General features: G+C 42.0%; 1 protein-coding gene and 1 long non-coding RNA gene across 11 annotated transcripts in view; one reads left to right on the forward strand and one right to left on the reverse strand.

Annotated features, from left to right (window-relative positions):
- The window catches only part of ASTN2 (astrotactin 2), a 986627-nt gene that overhangs the window by 578745 nt on the left and 389139 nt on the right, over positions 1 to 18743 (forward strand). The gene's annotated exons all lie outside the window — the stretch shown is intronic.
- Positions 1387 to 6154, reverse strand: LOC123569020 (uncharacterized). The gene is made up of 4 exons (XR_006692539.3): positions 6048 to 6154; positions 4052 to 4147; positions 2383 to 2475; positions 1387 to 1522 (listed from the first exon to the last, which is right to left on the reverse strand). It is a non-coding gene; the product is annotated as an uncharacterized lncRNA (long non-coding RNA).

Here is an 18743-nt window from a genome sequence, read left to right on the forward strand (position 1 = left end):
AGGTATATGTGCAGGTTTGTTACCTGGATACATTGGGTGATTCTGAGGTTTGCGGTACAATTGATCCCATCACTCAGGTACTAAGCGTAGTGCTCAATAAGTAGTTTTTTAATCTTTGCCCCTGTTTCTTCCCTTTCACGCCCCCTGCCTCCTTCCTCCATCTAGTAGTCCCCAGTGTCTCTTATTGCCATTTTTATGTCCATGAGTACCCAATATTTAGCTCCCACTTTTTTTTTTTTTCCGAGACAGAGCTTTGCTCACATTGCCCAGGCTACAATGCAATGGTGCAATCTTGTCTCACTGCAACCTCTGCCTCCTGAGTTCAAGCGATTTTCCTGCATCAGCCTCCCGAGTACCTGGGTTTACAGGTGCCCGCCACCACCCCTGGTTAATTTGTCGTATTTTTAGTAGACATGGGGTTTCACCATATTGGCCAGGCTGGTCTCGAACTCCTGATCTCAGGTGATCCACCCACCTCAGCCTCCCAAAGTGCCAGGATTACAGGTGTGAGCCACCGCGCCCAGCCTAGCTCCCACTTATAAGTGAGAACATGTGGTATTTAGTTTTCTGTTCCTGTGTTAATTAGCTTAGGATAACGGCCTCCAGCTGCAACCGTATTACTGCAAAGGACATGATTTCCTTTTTATGGCTGCATAGTATTCCATGTGTATACGCACCACATTATTTTTTTATCCAGTCCACCATTGATGGGCACCCAGGTTGAGTCCATGTCTTTATATTGTGAATAGGGCAGCAATGAACATACGGTTGCATGTGTCTTTTTGGTAGAATGATTTATTTCCTTTTGGATGTATACCCAGTAATGGGATTGCTGGCTCTGAAGGATACATAATTTTCTTCAAGAAGAGGAGGCCAGGCCCGGCTGAGGGCAAAATGTGGAGAGAGAGACTGAGGGCTGGACCCTGCAGGGAACAGGTGCTGGCTGGTGGTGCCTAAGTGGTTTCCAGATCCAGGTGTAGGCAGAGATGAAGCAGGGGTGTGGTTTTCATTCTGAGCCAGGGAGTTCTCCTGGGGGATGGGGGCAGGCTCTGTCTCCTCCACTCTGAAGTCTCAGGCCCCCTGGTGGTGCCTGCAGCAGCTGTCCTTCATTACGCAGGACTATTGATCCCTGTAATCCTTTTTGCATGCCTCTCCCAACCCCCCACCGCTTCCCTCCTTGTCAGCACCGAAGTCCAGCACAAATTGAGCGGCAGCTGAATTGGCATGAGTTGATTAAAACTCCCAGTAATTATGGGCTCTTGATTGGCCTGGTTGTCCAAATCAATGTCTGCATTAATAGACAGGCTAGCTGGCCTCGTTGACAGATTGAGGCTGAGTGGCGAGAGGGGTGGGGGACTGAGGACTGGCAGAGCCTTTCCCACTCACTCATATGCCAGGAAGCACACCAGAGGTCTCCTGGGATGAGAAGAACCAAGCCCACTCAGTTTCTTATCAAAGGGATGGTTCATACTGAAGAATTCAGCAGCCCTTCCTCAGCCTGTGTGATCTTCAATAACCTTGCCTGTAAAATGAGTATATTGTATTTTAGAGGTCCTCTGAGTTTTGGGGGGGATTAAAAAACATAGCATACTGGGAAACATCCAGCTCATGGCAGGTGCATAATAAATATGCATTTCATTTCCTTCCTTGCATCTTTCCCTACCTCTTTTTTCCAAGATGCTGTATCTAATCTGTATATCCAAGACTATGCCACAAGCAACCTCTCTGTCCCTAAAGCACCCAAGTCCTCTGATAACCCATTACAGGGCCCTTCCCACAAGATTCTCACAATCTCTGTATTAACCTAGCCAGTCTGAACCACTTGTGACACCACAGACAGGCCACCTCCATGCGGTTCAGGGAAAAGAGCACCTCATTTGGTCCCATAGTCAGGGGGCTTTCAATGGTGGGCTTAGTCAGCCTCTTGCTTGCTGTTTGACCTAAGGCAGCTCACCTGACCTCTCTGAGTTTCAGTTTCCTCATCGGAAAAGTAGGCATGGAAGAAATGCCTACCATCTCCCTGTATGCGGTTCCTTTACATTTCTCCCTGAATGTGTCCTATTTGGAGAAAGTAACAAGGTAACTACAACAGCAGTTAGCATTTTGTGAGCACCTGTCAGGTGTCAGGCACATGTCAGGTACATGACCTCCCAGGATCCTCTCACAAGTCTAGTGAGGAAGGAGTTACTTTTGCCAGTGTATAAACTGTGGAAGCTGAGGCTCAGAAAAACTAGGGCACACATTGAGCAAGTGTCTCAGTCAGACTTCATTCACAGTTGTGTGTATTCTTTGTGACAGTGTACTCTGGCTTTCATATATGTTTAGTCTCGTTATTGTCACATTTCATTTAATCTTTACCACTTTGGGCATGGTGGCTCATACCTGTAATCCCAGGGCTTTGGGAGGCTGAGAGGGGAGGATCATTTGAGGTCAGGAGTTCAAGACCAGCCTGATCAACATGATAAGACTCCATATCTACACAAAATAAAAATAAAATTAGCCTAGTATGATGGCACATGCCTGTAGTCCCAGTTATTTGAGAGGCTGAGGCAAGAGGATCCCCTGAACCCAGGATTTCAAGGTGGTAGTGAGCTATGATTGCACCACTGCCTGCACTCCAGCCTGGGTGACATAGTAAGACCTTGTCTGTAAAAAATAATAACAATAAGTAAAAAATATTTACCATAAATTTTGAGGCATACTATTGTTGAGACGAGTACTATTTGTAGGAGGTAATACTGTTATTATGCTTGCTCTGGCCATGAGACTTAAAGAAATCAAATACTTACCTAGTCCTTGGAGGAGAACAAGGCATTGTTCATAGTCAGGCAGGTTTGGGGACATCCTTGTGATGTCTTAAAATACATTCAATCAATTCCAAGGAAATTCTCCATTTTCCTCTTAAGTACTTCAGAGCTAATTTTCCCCTTTTCACAATTCACAGTTGCTTTGATAAAAACTGAGCAGTTTTTATCTGAAAGCCTTCCCTGACTTCCTGCTGTCCAATGCCTCCATTGAAGGAGACTGAGGCTCAGAGTGTTCCCATCTGAAGGCTCTCAGACAATTAAAGACCTCAGCCGGGGCAGTGTGCAGTGGCTCATGTCTGTAATCGTAATCCCAGCACTTTGGGAGGCTGAGGCAGGTGGATCACCTGTGGTCAGGAGTTCGAGACCAGCCTGGCCTAGTGAAACTCCATCTCTACTAACAAAAAACATATATATATATGCTGGGCATGGTAGCACACACCTATAATTCCAGCTACTTGGGAGGCTGAGACAGGAGAATTGCTTGAACCCAGGAAGCGGAGGTTGCAGTGAGCTGAGATTGTGCCATTGCACTCCAGCCTGGGCAACAAGAGTGAAACTCCATCTCAAAAAGAAAAGAAAGCAACCAGAAATTTTTGGCTGGGTGCGGTGGCTCACGGCTGTAATCCTAGTACTTTGGGAGGCTGAGGTGGGCGGATCACCTGAGGTCAGGAATTCGAGACCAGCCTGACCAACATGGAGAAACCCCCGCCTCTACTAAAAATACAAAACTAGCCAGGCATGTTGGTGCATGCCTGTAATCCCAGCTACTCAGGACGCTGAGGCAGGAGAATTGCTTGAACCTGGGAGGCGGAGGTTATGGTGAGCCGAGATTGCACCAATGCACTCCAGCCTGGGCAACAAGAGGGAAACTCCATCTAAAAAAAAAAAAAAAAGAAGGCCACGGTCAGGCAGAACTGGAATCTAGCAATCTGGAGAGCCATTCACCTGCATTTGTCCAGGGCCTGCTAGTGTTTGCCTGCCACCCCTATTTTGAGGATGATTTCATCATAATCCTTACCTTCCAGAAGGAGAAACTGAGGCTCAGAGAAGCCAAGTGACCAGCTCAGGGTGGTATAACCAGTAAAAGGCTGGGTCTAAGGCTAGAGCTCCTTCCATTACCCCACCTGCCTTTCAGGCCCAAGTTTGTAGCAAAGAATGAAAATGCCACACTGATGTCACCCAGGACCCAGGTGGGGCAGGGCCCCACCTCTAGCGTCAGCAGGAAGTCCCCCAGGCTTATTTACCATATGATTCACTCAGGCCCTAGGACAAATTGTTCTGTTTTGCAAGTTGGTTGTTTTTCCTTCTCCTGCTCAGAACAGCTGGCCCACCTTCTAGACCTGGGGGTGGGATGGTAAAACAGCTCATTACAAATTTTGCACTCGGAGCAATTTGCATTCCATAATTAATGAACATTAAAATGCATAATTACAAACAGAAACAAATGGCTTGGTGGTGATGAAAAGTCGAACTAGGAAGCAGCAAAGAGCAGGTTAACGGTATGGAGGAAGAAGCCGGGGGTGGGGAGGAGCCCGGCAGGGCTAGCCTGTGGGAGGAACCTATGGTAATCCTCCAGGCATCCTCCTCTCCCTCCCTTCTAGGTCTTCCAAATCTCAAGGCTCAGAGACTTGCGCTCAGAGTCTTCCTATGAGTCCTCCCCTGAAATGGAGCAGAATGGGGGCTATGAGGCTCTGGAGCTGCACTCACCTGGGTTAGACTCCCCACTCTCTCACCTATTTACTGTACAACCTCAGCAAAGAAGCACGCTTTCATGTGATGGAGTCCTTATTAGGCTGACCCACCCCCTTTCTCAAGCCCCTGCCCAGACCCACAGAGCCTGCTTCCCCAGACTCCTTTTGTGGACTCTAGGAAAGTGCTTAGAAATAATTGGATTCACTAACTTCAGTAATCTCTTCAAAGTAGCAAACAAAATCACTTTATTCCTCTGCCAACAACCCTCCTAAGGCTTCCAGTTGCACTTAGAATAAACTCCAGGTGCCTTGTCATGGCTGAAGTCATGGGTCTTCAACTTTTCTGTATGAAGGATTATATAGTAAATATTTTAGGCTTTGCAGGTCATATGTAGTCTTTTTTTATCTCATGTTCTTTAAAAAAAAAAAAAATGTAAAAGCCATTCTTAGCTCTAGGACTGTGCAAAAATAGGCTTTGGAGGAGTGGAAATATTTATTTTTCTGGCTAAATACAACGAAAAACCCTGGATGTCCTATATAAAACAAGCATAAGACTGAAAGGTGGAGCCTTGCAGACCAGCTGAAGACTTTGGGACCCAAAGAAAGACATGGTGGTCAGTTCCTCAGATTCTCTCTTTGCCTCATGTGTCCCATCTTTGGAGCTACAGGAGCCTGCAGCTCAGAAATGTCAATAGGCACATGTGAAGGAAAAAAAGCAAAACAAAACAAAACTGCTCTCACTAGCCAAAATACCAGGAAAAGGACAAACTAGCAAGACAGAAAAATGCTAGACAATAACTGCTCTACTCCAGCCAAACACGACAGAAAAGGAAAAAAAATTAAAATGAACCCATCCCTCCCCACGGGAGCAAAGGTTGAATGGGGTGGGGAGCCAGGACTTTAACCTCAATGATAGATAGCACCCCCACCCCCTGGCCTATTCAGCATCAGTGAAGAGCATGGCCTTCCACCCCTAATCCACAGTATTGAAGCACCTTCCCCCTTCCTGCTGGGTTGTTGTCAGGGAAGAACTAGTAGAAAGCCAGGACATTTGCCACGGACGAGCATTAATGGGGGGCCACCTTCCACCCAGTGTGGTGTTAGTGAAGATTAAGTAGGGAACAGTGACTAGACATACCCATCCAGTGACTACCACTCCCATCCAGGAAGAGATCCGTGAAGTCCTAGTGGGGAGGTAAATTCCCACCTTCACCCAGCTGAAAACAGGGGCATTTTCTTTGGGGTATCAGAGAAGGCCACATGGGAAACCTGGACTTCTTCTTTCCCTTGTCAGTAACAAGGCCACCACCTTCCCCTGCTGGATGAGTACCAGTAGAAGCCAGAGAAAATAGAAGGTGTGAAGGTCTACCTGGGTGCAGTGGCTCACACTTGTAATCCCAGCTACTCAGGAGGCTGAGGCTGGAGGATTGCTTAATCTCAGGAGTTTGAGGCTATAGTGAGCTATGATTGTGTCACTGCACTCCAACCTGGGTGATGGAGTGAGACCCTGTCTCTAAAATAAATAAATACATGTCAGTGAAAATGTTACCAGGGGTTCCTTGCTCCCAGAGCTCCCAAGATGGTGGCAGGCTGCTTCCAAAATGGCGGTGGGGCACTTCCAAGATGGCGGCAAGCCTCGTGTTCTCTGACCTGGGGTTCTTGGCCTCACAGATTCCAACGAATGGAATCTTAGGCCATGCGGTGAGTGTTATAGTTCTATTAGAAGCTGTGGGTCACGGAAGAGAACCGTGGAACCCAGTGACTAGTGTTCGACTTGATTAGGACGAACCCAGGCACTTAGCCGTGCAGGAACAATGGCAAGCCTTTAGCCCAATCGGGAGTGGCAATGGGTACCTCGCTGGATCAGGAGCACAGCGGACACCCTGCCGGATCCGGAGGGATGGAAGTCAGCAGCAGGTCTGCCACAGCAGCAAACAGCAGTGGTTGACGGCAAGTGAAAGCTCAGCTCGAGCCATAACAAAACAGGGAACAGAGTGAAATAGAGTGAAAACAGAGCTCCCATATAAAGGGAGGGGACCCAAAGTGGGTTGCCATTGCTGGCTTGAATGCCTGAGCCTTGTCCCTCCCACTGTGCTCTCAGGCAATAGATGATTAGCTATTTCTTTACCTCCTGTTTTTGCCTAATTAGCATTTTAGTGAGCTCTCTGACTGGTCGGGTGTGGGCTAAGTTGCAAGCCCCGTGTTTAAAGGTGGATGCAGTCACCTTCCCAGCTAGGCTTAGGGATTCTTAGTCAACCTAAGAAATCCAGCTAGTCCTGTCTTTCAAAAAGAGCCAAACTCTGTAAAATATTTGAAAATATTTATTCTGAACCAAATATGAGTGACCACAGCCCATGACAGAGCCCTCAGAAGATACTGAAAACATGTGACATGTGCCCAAGGTGGTCAGGAGCAGCTTGGTTTTACACATTTTAGAGAGGCAATTGGCAGGGGGTGAGGGTTGGGAGTTCCAGGCTGTAGGGATATAGGGATGTTCTAGTTAAGATAAAAATTGTGGAGACCAAAGTTCCTTTGATGTCTTTTAGTGGCTGTCCTTAAAGACAATAGATGACAAATGTTTCCTATTCAGATTTTAGTTAATCTCTTAAGGATTGGGAGGGTCTGAAAGAAAAAGATGTAGTTATGTTAATAGACATTCTTTACCGATGCAAAATTTTCCCTACACAGAACAGCTTTGCAGGGTCATTTAAAAATATGTCAAAGAAACATGTTTTGGGCTAAAATATTTTACCTTTTCTTCCTTGTCTCATATTATGCCAGAGCCAGGTTGGAAATTAAGTCACAATATATAGGATTAAATAAACCCATCTAATGAGAATTTATGATTTGTAGGGCATGACTCTCCAGACCCCTCAGATAGTAATTTGGGCAAGATAAATAAATCAGAGTTGGTCCTCATTAATATAAATAAGATCTGGAGTTGAAACATAATAATATAATGTAATGCCAGAAATGTTCAGGTCACATTATATGTAAATAATTTCTGTTTTAGAAATTATTTATTATTTTTTGTGAAACAGCATTTTGCTTTGTCGTGTAGGCTGGAGTACAGTGGCACAACCACAGCTCGCTGCAGCCTCAACTTCTTAGGCTCAAGCGACCTTCCCACCTCAGCATCCCAAGTTGCTGGGACTACAAGCACTTGCCACTAGGATAATTTTTTAAAATTTTGTAAAGATAGGATCTTACTATGTTGCCCAGGCCAGTGTCAAACTCCTGGCCTTAAGTGATCATCCTGCCTCAGCCTCCCAGTGATATACGGGCATGAGCCACAGTGCCCAGCCGCAAATAGTTTGAATACCAATATTAAAAGGCATAAACTAGTGGAGTGGGTTTAAAAGCATGACCTAGTTATATACTGTCTGCAAGAAATTCACATTACATATAATGATATAGACAGATTGAAAGTAAATGGATGGAAAAAGATGCATGCAAATGAAGCAAAAGTGAGAGTAGCTATATTAATAACAGATAAAGTAGGCCTTCCAAATAATTACCACAGAGGGGAATCAAATAATGATAAAAGATCATTTACCATGAAGACATAGAAATCCTAAATGTTTATGCATCAAACAACAGAACTGCAAAATGTGTGTTTTTTCTTTTCAGTTCTAACAGAACTGAAAGAAAAAATAGACAATTCTACAATGATGGTTGGATACTTCAATACCCCTTTCCAAAACTGATAGAAGAACTAGACAGGAGTTTAGCAACAATATAGAAGAACTCAATAACACCATTAACAAAAAAGATGTAGTTAACATTTATAGAACCTTATGCCCAACAAAAATAGAATATATATTATTTTCAAGTGCCTACAGGACACATAAAGACAAGACTATATCCTGGACCATAAAAAAGCCTCATAAATTTTAAGATTCAAATTGTATGGAGTGTGTTCTCTGACCACAATAGAATCAAACAAGAAAGCAATAACAGAGCAATAACAGCTGCCTTCAGCAGCTGTGGACTGCTGTAGCAAAATAACATAAATTGGGTGCTTTGAACAATAGACGTATTTCTAACAGTTCTGGAGGCTGAAGTCTAAGATTGAGGTGCTGGCTATTTCCGTTTTTTGGCAACATTCTCTTTTCCTTGCTTGCCTTCTTTCTGTGTCCTCATATGTTAGAGAGGAAGGGAGCTCTGGTCTCCCATCCTCTTCTTGTGAGGTACTAATCCTATTTATGAGGGCTTAACTCTTATGACCTAATCATCTCCCCAAGGCTTCAACTGCAAATATCATCACTTTGCAGGTTGGTTAGGATTTCAACATACAAATTTTTGGGGGGACATAAACCTTCAACTCATAACAGAGATAACAGAAAAATCTTCAAATCCTTAGAAAGTAAACAACACATTGCTGAATAATCAATGGGTCAAAGAGGAAGTCTCAAGGGAAATTAAAAAATGGACTGAACTAGATGAAATAAAAATACAATGTATCAAATTGTGTGGCGACACAGCTGAAGTCATGATTCATCCTTTTAACATATCTGTGTCTTTATATTCAATGAGAAGGAAATGTATAGCCCTAAATGCATACATTAGAAAAAAGGAAGTTACATATCAATAATCTAAGCTCCTACCTCAAGAAACTAGAGAAAAAAAGAGCAAAATAAATCCACAGGAAGCCGAAGGAAGGAAATCAATGTGATAGAAAACAGAAAAACAACGGCCGGGCGCGGTGGCTCAAGCCTGTAATCCCAGCACTTTGGGAGGCCGAGACGGGTGGATCACGAGGTCAGGAGATCGAGACCATCCTGGCTAACACGGTGAAACCCCGTCTCTACTAAAAAAATACAAAAAAATAGCCGGGCGAGGTGGTGGGCGCCTGTAGTCCCAGCTACTCGGGAGGCTGAGGCAGGAGAATGGCGTGAACCCGGGAGGCGGAGCTTGCAGTGAGCTGAGATCCGGCCACTGCACTCCAGCCTGGGCGACAGAGCGAGACTCCGACTCAAAAAAAAAAAAAAAAAAAAAAAAGAAAACAGAAAAACAGCAAAGTCAATGAAACAAAAAACTGATTATATGAAAATGACAATAAAACTAAACAAACGTAAGTAAGACTGAAAAGGAAGAGAGGAGAGAAAATAAATTACCAATATCTGAAACAGGTGATATTACCACAGACCTTGTGTAAATCAAAAGGATAATAAGGGAATGCTACAAATAATTTTACACACATAAACTTGACGAGTTAGGTGAAATGGACCAATTTCTTAGAAACACAAACTACCACAATTTGCCAATATGAAACAGATAATTTGGAAAGCCGTATAACAATTAAGGAAATTTATTTTGTCACTTTAGACTCCTCCTCCCCTCAGCTCCAAATCCCCGTCCTGGATAGTTTCACTGGAGAAATATACCAAATGTTTAAAGAAGAATTAACATCAATTCTAAAAAAAACAAAAAAAACAAAACAAACAAAAAAAACTTCCAGAAAATTAAAGAAGAGAGAATACTTCCCAAATCATTTTAAGACATTAGCATTATCTTGATAATAAAAGCAGACAAAGACAGTTCAAAAACAGAAAACTACAAAGACCAATAGCCCTCATGCATATACCACAGTTATAAAAATCCTTAACAAAATATTAGCAAATAGGACTCAACAATACATAAAAGATAACTATACACAGTGACTAAGTGGGGTTTATTACAGGGATGCGAGATTGGTTTCCTATTTGAAAATCTATCAGTATATTATAATTGTCAGGATCTCATCCCCTGTGACTTGCACATACAAGCCCAGATGGCCTGAAGTAACTGAAGAATCACAAAAGAAGTGCAAATGCCCTTCCTCGCCTTAACCGATGACATTCCACCACAAAAGAGGTGAAAATGGCCAGTCCTTACCGTGATGATATTATGTTGTGAAATTCCTTTTCCTGGCTCATCCTGGCTCAAAAAGCTCCCCCACTGAGCACCTTGTAACCCCCACTCCTGCCCGCCAGAGAACAACCCCCCTTTGACTGTAATTTTCCTTTACCTACCCAAATCCTATAAAACGACCTCACCCTTATCTCCCTTCGCTGACTCTCTTTTCAGACTCAACCCACCTGCACCCGGGTGAAATAAACAGCCATGTTGCTCACACAAAAGGCTGTTTGGTGGTCTCTTCACGTGGAGACCCATGACAATAATCACAGGCAGAAGAAGAAAAATCACATCGTCATGTCAATGGATACAAGAAAAGCATTTGACAAAATTCCACACCAAAATGATTTTTAAAACTTCCAAAAAAAATAATAGAGGAGAACTTACTCAACTTGATGAAGAACATCAATAAAAGAGATACAGCTGACATATTTGTGGTGAAAGACTTAATACTTTCTCCAAAAGGTCAGAGACAAGAAAAGGAGATTCACTCTGCCCACTGTTATTCAACATCATGTGGGAAGTTCTGGCCAGTGCAATAACAGGAAAAAAAAAAAAAAATCAAAAAAGGAAGAAGGCATTCAGATAAGAAAGGAAGAAATAAGACTATAAGACTGACCCATTGGCAGATCACATGATTTTTTTACATAGAAAATCTCAAGGAATCTACAAAAGAAATTTCTAGAAGTAATTAGTAAGCTTGGCAAGGTCTCAGAATACAAGAAAAATATACAACATAAATTGTATTCCCGTATACTAGCAATGAACACGCGAACGTTTGAAATAAAAAATACAATACCATTTGCAATTTCTGAAACATAACAAAATATTCGATGTGAATCTGACAAAATATATAAAAAATACAATATAATTTGCAATCCCTAAAAGGTAATCAAATACTCAGATGCAAATCTGACAAAATATGCATGGGCCATGTTTAGCTTTAGCAAAACTTTAAAATACTGGTGAAAGAAATCAAAGAAGATCTAATCACATGGGAAGACATACTGTATTCATGAATTGGATGGCACAACATAATAAAGATGCCCACATGCCTCGAATTGATATAAAGGTTTAATATAATTCGTATCAAAACCTCAGCATGATTTTTATAAGTATAGACAAGATTTTTCTGGAATTTAAATGAAAGGCAGAGGAATTATAATGGCCAAAACTTCTTTTGAAAAAGAAGACTAAAGTGGAATAAGTCTGTCTATCCTATTTTTAGGCTAACTTTATGCTTCTTTCACTCCATCCTCATTAACTTTTTATCATATTATACTTTTATCTTTATTCATTTTTTTTTACTCTACAAAATAATCATTTTGTTTGTTTACTTGTTAATTATTTGTCTCTTCTCTAGAATGTAAATTCTATGAGAGAAAGGTCTTGTCTGTCTTGTTTACTACTACATTTTTGGCACCTAAAACATTTCCTTAGCACTGAGTAGGTTGGTGTTTGGTATTTGTTAAATGATCTAAAGAAGGACTTAGACATATGGAAAAGAAAAAAATCAGCTAATAGTTTCAGTTACCTTTATTTATATTTTTATTTTTATATATTTAGAGGGTACAAGCCGGTCTCTTTCATGCTTACACTGTGTAGTGGTGAAGTTTGAGCTTTTATTATACCCATCACCTGAATAGTGAACGTTGTACCCAATCAGTACTTTGTCAATCCTCACACTCTTCCCACCCTTCCATTCTCCCAACTTTTGTAGTTTCCAGTGTCTGTCATTGCACTCTCTACGTGCAGGTGTACCCATTGTTTAGCTCCCACTTATAAGTGAGAACATGTCATATTGGACTTTCTGTTTCTGAGTTATTTCACTTATGATAATGGCCTCCAGTTCTATCCATGTTCCTGCAAAAGACATGATTTCATTCTTTTTTATGCCCTAGTAGTATTCCATGGTATGTCTGTGGGTGGGTGGGGAGAAGGGAGGGGTAGGAGTGTATACCACATTTTCTTTATTCAATCAACTCTTGATAGACACTCAGGTTAATTCCATATTTTTGCTATTATGAAATAACACTCATGTTATTATTGTTGCAGTAAACATATGAATGCAGGTTTTCTTCTTTGGTTTTTTTTTTTTTTTTTTTGAAACAAGGTCTCTGTCGCCCAGGCTGGAGTGCAGTAGCATGATCTCGGCTCACTGTGACCTCCATCTCCTGGGTTCAAGTGATTCTCCCACCTCAACCTCCTGAGTGGCTGGGAGTATAGGCATGTGCCACCATGCCTGGCTAATTTTTGTACTTTTAGTAGAGACAAGGTCTCACCATGTTGGCCAGGCTGGTCTCGAACTCCTGGCCTCAAGTGATCCACCTGCCTAGGCCTCCCAAAGTGCTGGGATTACAGGCATGAGCCACCGTGACCGGCCTAATGTAATGATTTTTTCTCTTTGAGTTTATACCCAATAGTGGGATTGCTGGATTGAACGGTAGTTCTATTTTTAGTTCTTTTAAAAAACCTCCATACTGTCTTCCTTAAAGGTTGTACTAATTTACATTCCTACCAACAGTTTATAAGTGTTCCCTTTTCTCCGCAGCCTCACCAGCATCTGTTGTTTTTTGACTTTTGAATAGTAGCCATTCTGACAGGTGTGAAATGGTATCTCACTATGGTTTTGATGTGGATCTCTTTGCTGATTAGTAATGTTGAACGTTTTTTCATGTTTGTGGGCCACTGGCATGTCTTCTTTTAAGAAGTGTCTGTTTATGTCTTTTGCCCACTTTTTAGTGGTGTTATTTGTTGTTACTTGTTGAATTGTTTAAGTTCCTTTTGGACTCTGGACATGTGACCTTTGTCGGGTGCACGATCTGTGAATATTTTCTCCCATTCTGTAGGTTGTTTGTTTACTCTGTAGATGGTTTCTTTTGCTGTGTAGATGCTCTTTAGTTTAATTAGATCCAAGGACTTAGTCACAAATTATTTCCCAAGGCCAATGTCCAAAATGGTGTTTTCTAGGTTTTCTTCTAGGATTTTTATAGTTTCAGGTCTTAATCCATTTTGAGGTTTTTAAAAAATATATGATGAGAAATATGAGTCCAGTTTCATTCTTCTGTGTATGGCTATCCAATTTTTCAGTACCATTTATTCATTAGTGATATGATTTGGATTTGTGTTCCCACCCAAATTTCATGTTGAATTGTAATCCCCAGTATTGGAGGAGGGGTTTGGTAGGAGGTGATTGTATCATGGGGGCAGATTTTCCCCTTGCTGTTCTTGCAATAGTGAGTTCTCATGAGATCTGGTTGTTTAAAAGTGTGTAACACCTCTCATTTTGCTCTCTTCCTCCTGCTCCAGCAATGTGAAGATGTGCCTCTTTCCTCTTCGCCTTCCTTCATGATTTTAAGTTTCCTGAGACCTCCCCAGCCATGCTTCCTATACAGCCTCTGGAACCATGAGCCAATTAAACCTCTTTTATTTATAAATTACCCAGTCTCAGGTATTTCTTTATAGCAGTATGATAATGGACTAATACAACTGGAGTATCATTTTACCAGTGTATATTTTTGTTGACTTTGTCAAAGATCATTTGGTTGCAGGTATGTGGCTTTATTTCTGGGTTCTCCATTCTATTCCATTGATCTAGGTGCTTGTTTTTATACCAATACCATGGTTTTGTGGTTACTATGCCTTGTACTAAAATTTGAAGTCAGATAATATGATTTTCTAGCTTTGTTTATTTTGCTTGAGATTGCTTTGGTTATTTGGGTTCTGTTCTGGTTACATATGAATTTTAGGATTTTTTTTCTAATGCTTTGAAAAATGATGTTGGTAATTTGATAGGGATTGGATTGAATCTGCAGATTGCTTTGGGCAATATAATCCTTTTAACAATATTGGTTTTCCAATTCATGAGCATGGGATGTTTCTCCATGTATTTATGTCATCTACAATTTATTTCATCAGTGTTTTGTTATTATTTTTATAGAGATCTTTCACCTCCTCGTTAAATATATTCCTAGGTATTTTATTTTACTTTTGTAGCTATTGTAAATGAATTGCTTTCTTAATTTGGTTCTCAGCTTAGGTTTTTTTTTGGTTTATAGAAATGCTACTGATTTCTGCATGTTATTTTTTATCTTGAACTTGATAGAGTCTTTAGGGATTTTTAGATATAAGACACAGCAAACAGGGATAATTTGACTTCTTCTTTTCCAACTTGGATAACTTTTATTTTTTCTCTGTCCTGACTTCTCTGATGAGAACTTCCAGTGCTATGTTGAATAAGAGTGTTGAAAGGGGACGTCTTTGTCTTGTTCTAATTCTTAGAGGAAATGCTTCCTCCCCCTCCGCATAAGATATCGGCTGTGGGTCATGGCCTTTACTATGTAGAGGTGTGAATCTTAAATACTTACTCTGTTGAGGATATGTTTTTATCATCAAAGGATGTTTAATTTTATTGAATGCTTTTTTTCCTGCATCTATGGAGATTATTGTATGGCTTTTGTCCTGAATTCTGTTTATGTGATGTATCACGTTTATTGATTTGGATATTCGAATCTTCATTACATCAAAGGGATAAATTTCACCTGATCATGGTGTGCTGTTGGATTTGATTTGCTAGTATTTTTTGGGGGGGGAGACGGAGTCTCGCTCTGTTACCCAGGCTGAAGTGCAGTGGCATGACCTTGACTCACTGCAACCTCCGCCTCCCGTGTTCAAGCAATTCTCCTGCCTCAGCCTACCGAGTAGCTGGGACTACAGGTGTGCACCACCATACCCAGCTAATTTTTTTGTATTTTTAGTAGAGACTGGGTTTCGCCATGCTGACCAGGCTGGTCTCAAACTCCTGACCTCGTGATCTGCCCGCCTTGGCCTCCCAAAGTGCTGAAATTACAGGCGTGAGCCACCATGTCCGGCCTTTTGCTAGTATTTTGTTAAGCAAAATACTGACATCTATATTCATCAGGGATATTAGTGTATAGTTTTCTTTTTTGTTGTCGTTATTTCCTTGTATGGTTTTGGTATCAGGGAGATACTGGCCTGATAGAATGAGTTAGAGATAATTTCCTCTTCCTCATTTTTTTGGAATCGTTTCAGGAAGATTGGTGTTAGTTCTCTTTGGATGTTTGGTAGAAGTTGGCTGTGAATTCATCCAGTCCTTGGCTTTTTCTGTTGTTGTTGAGAGATATTTTTTATTATCGATTCAGTCTCACTACTCATTATTGGTCTGTTCAGGAGTTCTGTTTCTTCCTGGTTCAATCTCCATAGGTTTTGTGTTGTCAGGAATATATTCATTTTTTCTAAGTTCTCTAGTTTGTGAACATAATAGCCTTCATAATAGTCTCTGATGATCTTTTGTATTTCCATGGCATCAGTTGTAGTGTCTCTTTTTACATTTCTAGTTGTATTTATTTGAGACTTCTCTCTTTTCTTGCTAGTGGCTTATCAATTTTTATCATTTCAAAACGTTATTTTTTCATTTCATTGCTTTTTGGGTCTATTTCTTTTATTTCTGCTCTGATCTTTGTTATGTCTTTTGTCCTGCTTACTTTGGGTGTGGTTTGTTCTTGTGTTTCTAGTTCTTTTTTTCTTTTCTTTTCTTTTTTCTTTCTTTTTTTTTTTTTTTTTTTTTTTGAGACAGAGTTTCGCTCTTGTTGCCCAGGCTGGAGTGCAATGCTACAATCTTGGCTCACTGCAACCTCTGCCTCCCAGGTTCAAGAGATTCTCCTGCCCCACCCTCCCAAGTAGCTGGGATTACAGGCATGCACCACCACACCTGGCTAATTTTGTATTTTTAGTAGAGATGGGGTTTCTCCACGTTGCTCAGGCTGGTCTTGAACTCCCGACCTCAGGTGATCCGCCCACCTTGGCCTTCCAAAGTGCTGGGATTACAGGCGTGAGCCACCGCTCCCGGCCGTATTTCTAGTTTTTTCAGGTGTCATGTTAGGTTGTTAATTTGTGATAATTTTTTGATGTAGGCATTTAATGCTATAAACTTTTCTCTTAGCACTGATTTGCTAAATAATACACATTTTGAGATACTGTGTTTTCGATTTCATACAGTTGTTAGTTGAGGTTGTGGTGAAGTTAAGCTGGGACCTTGAACACAGAGTGAGCCAGTCTTCACACCTGATGGTGGCAGCAGTGGGGTGAGTGTGCCTGTTTTTAAGCCCCAAAGCAGCTTACTCTAGCTTCAGTGTTAGTAGGTTTTTGAGGGCTAATTCTTGGGCCATTAGCTGGCTTGCTTAGAAGCTGGTAGTGGGAGCAGTGGGCCCAATGTATGGATAGACTTTGGGGCCCCTGGGAAGCTGGTGTAGTGTGGCTGATGGCAGTAATGGTGGTTAGAGCCACCCACTGGGACTCAAGAAACCCATGTTGGTCTCGCTGGGAGATGTGATGAGTTGGGCGGGCTGGTCCCTAGTCTCGCAGTCACCCACAGCAGGATGGTGGGTATTGTCCTGAGTGTGCTTAGGAGAATGTAGTCTACCCTGTCACTCTCCTAGCAGGGTGGTGGCTGCAGCCATGTTACCTCAAACTCGGCCCCAAGGCTGGGGCACAGTCCAGCGTTAAATGCTCAGCATGGTGCCAGCTGTGGGCTGTGACCAGAAAGGTGAGCCGTATTGACAAGAAACTGTGGTGAGTGTGGCCCACTTGAGTCTTGGTCTCACAGCAGCCCCTTGCAGGGCTGTGGCTATTGTCCTAGATGTGCATCGGATAGCCTGGTCTCCCTGTCCCTCCTTGACTGGGTAGCAGCTGCAGCCACATCAACCCAAACTCACGCCAATGGTAGGGTGCAGCTCAGCATTAAACTGTCAAAAATGGTGCTTTGGGCCTGATACCAGAGAAGGCAGAGTTCATCCCAGGCAAGCAATGTGGGCGAAAAGCTGTGAGAAGTACAGTCCATCCATGTCTCAGTCTCAATAGCAGCCTGCAGCAGGGCAGTAAGGAGCTTCCTGGGGATGTGTGGGAGCACCCAGTCTTCCCTCTCCCTCTTTAGAACAGTGCAGCAGCAGCCATATCTGCAGATTCTCAGTATCTTGGCTCTCAAAATAGTGCCCAGCTGTGTCTACTCCAGGTTCAGATGCCTGTGGGATTTTATGTGGGTGCTCATTCTGTAGCAATTGTTTTATGCAACCGTTAGGCACTTCATATGTCAGGCCAAAGGCCCCAGTAGGTTGAGGGTTTCCCCACAGCCAAGGTGTAAAACCCCATTTTGGAGCCCTGGGGGGTTCTCTCTTACTGTTACCCCATATCCAGGAGCCCATTCCAGCTCTCAGTTGGTTTCTGACTAGGCAAACTGCCTCAAAGTCTCTATTTACTTACTCCTGGTGCTTCTCATTTCTTCTCTGATGAATCTTAGCATTCTCTTCTAGACGATCTGTTTGAAATGTGTGTATCTACTTATTATTCTGGTTCCTCTCCATGGAGGAGGTACATCCTACCTGTATCTAGTCAGACATCGTGATTCTTCCCAACTAAGCTAGGATTTCTTTTGGGGTTTCGGTTAATTTATAACTTGTTTATATATCCCCATACATTTAGTCTTCATTTATTAGGCATCTATTATGTACCAGCTCTAAAGCCAGATATTTCAGAAGTGTTTTCTCATACAATCTTCAGAAGTGCCTCCAAGAGAGACATTATTTGCATTTTACAGATGAGGAACCTGAGGCTGTCTCTGAGGTGAGGCATCCTGCTTATATGCTCAGTGTCACAAATCTTTCATTGGAATTCAGGCCTGACTTTAGTCCTCATATCCAAACTGGCTCCTCCACTTACAGAAAGAAAACAGGCCAAAATAGTTTCAAGGACTTGCCCAAGGTCACGAGGCAAGCAAGCGACAGTGCCTGGTAATGAATTCTAGTCTTCCTCTTCCAGTACATTAGATGTCTCTTTTCTCTTCTTGTAGGAGCTTCCTTCCTACAGGGTTCCCTTCCTACAAGAGGAGAAAAGACTAAAATCTCCCGGTTTCAGTATTCCATAGTCACTCACATTTGCGGAGTTTTTATTTTCCCAAACACATTTTACCATACTTCTTTATGAGTGTTCTATAACTAACTAGTTCTCTGACAGATATGTATATTTATCTCTCAAACCAGATTCTAAGCTCTTTACAAATACCTATAACAGCAGAACTACTTGCTGATTACTGCATACATTTATCTCACTGTATTAGTTAGCTATTGCTGTGTAACAAATTATCTCAAAAATCAAGTCACTTAAAACAAAAAGTATTTATTATCCCACAGAATTGTTAAGGGTCAGAAATTCAAGAGCAGCTTAGATGTGTGGTTCTGGCCCACACCTACAAAGTCTCAGTCAAAATGTCAGCTGGGGTTGCCAATATCTGAACAAGCTTGGATTGGGGCGGGATAGTTTATTTACAGGCTCA

This window comes from Macaca fascicularis, chromosome 15 (assembly GCF_037993035.2).
Source record: "Macaca fascicularis isolate 582-1 chromosome 15, T2T-MFA8v1.1".
NCBI classification, from domain to species: domain Eukaryota; kingdom Metazoa; phylum Chordata; class Mammalia; order Primates; family Cercopithecidae; genus Macaca; species Macaca fascicularis.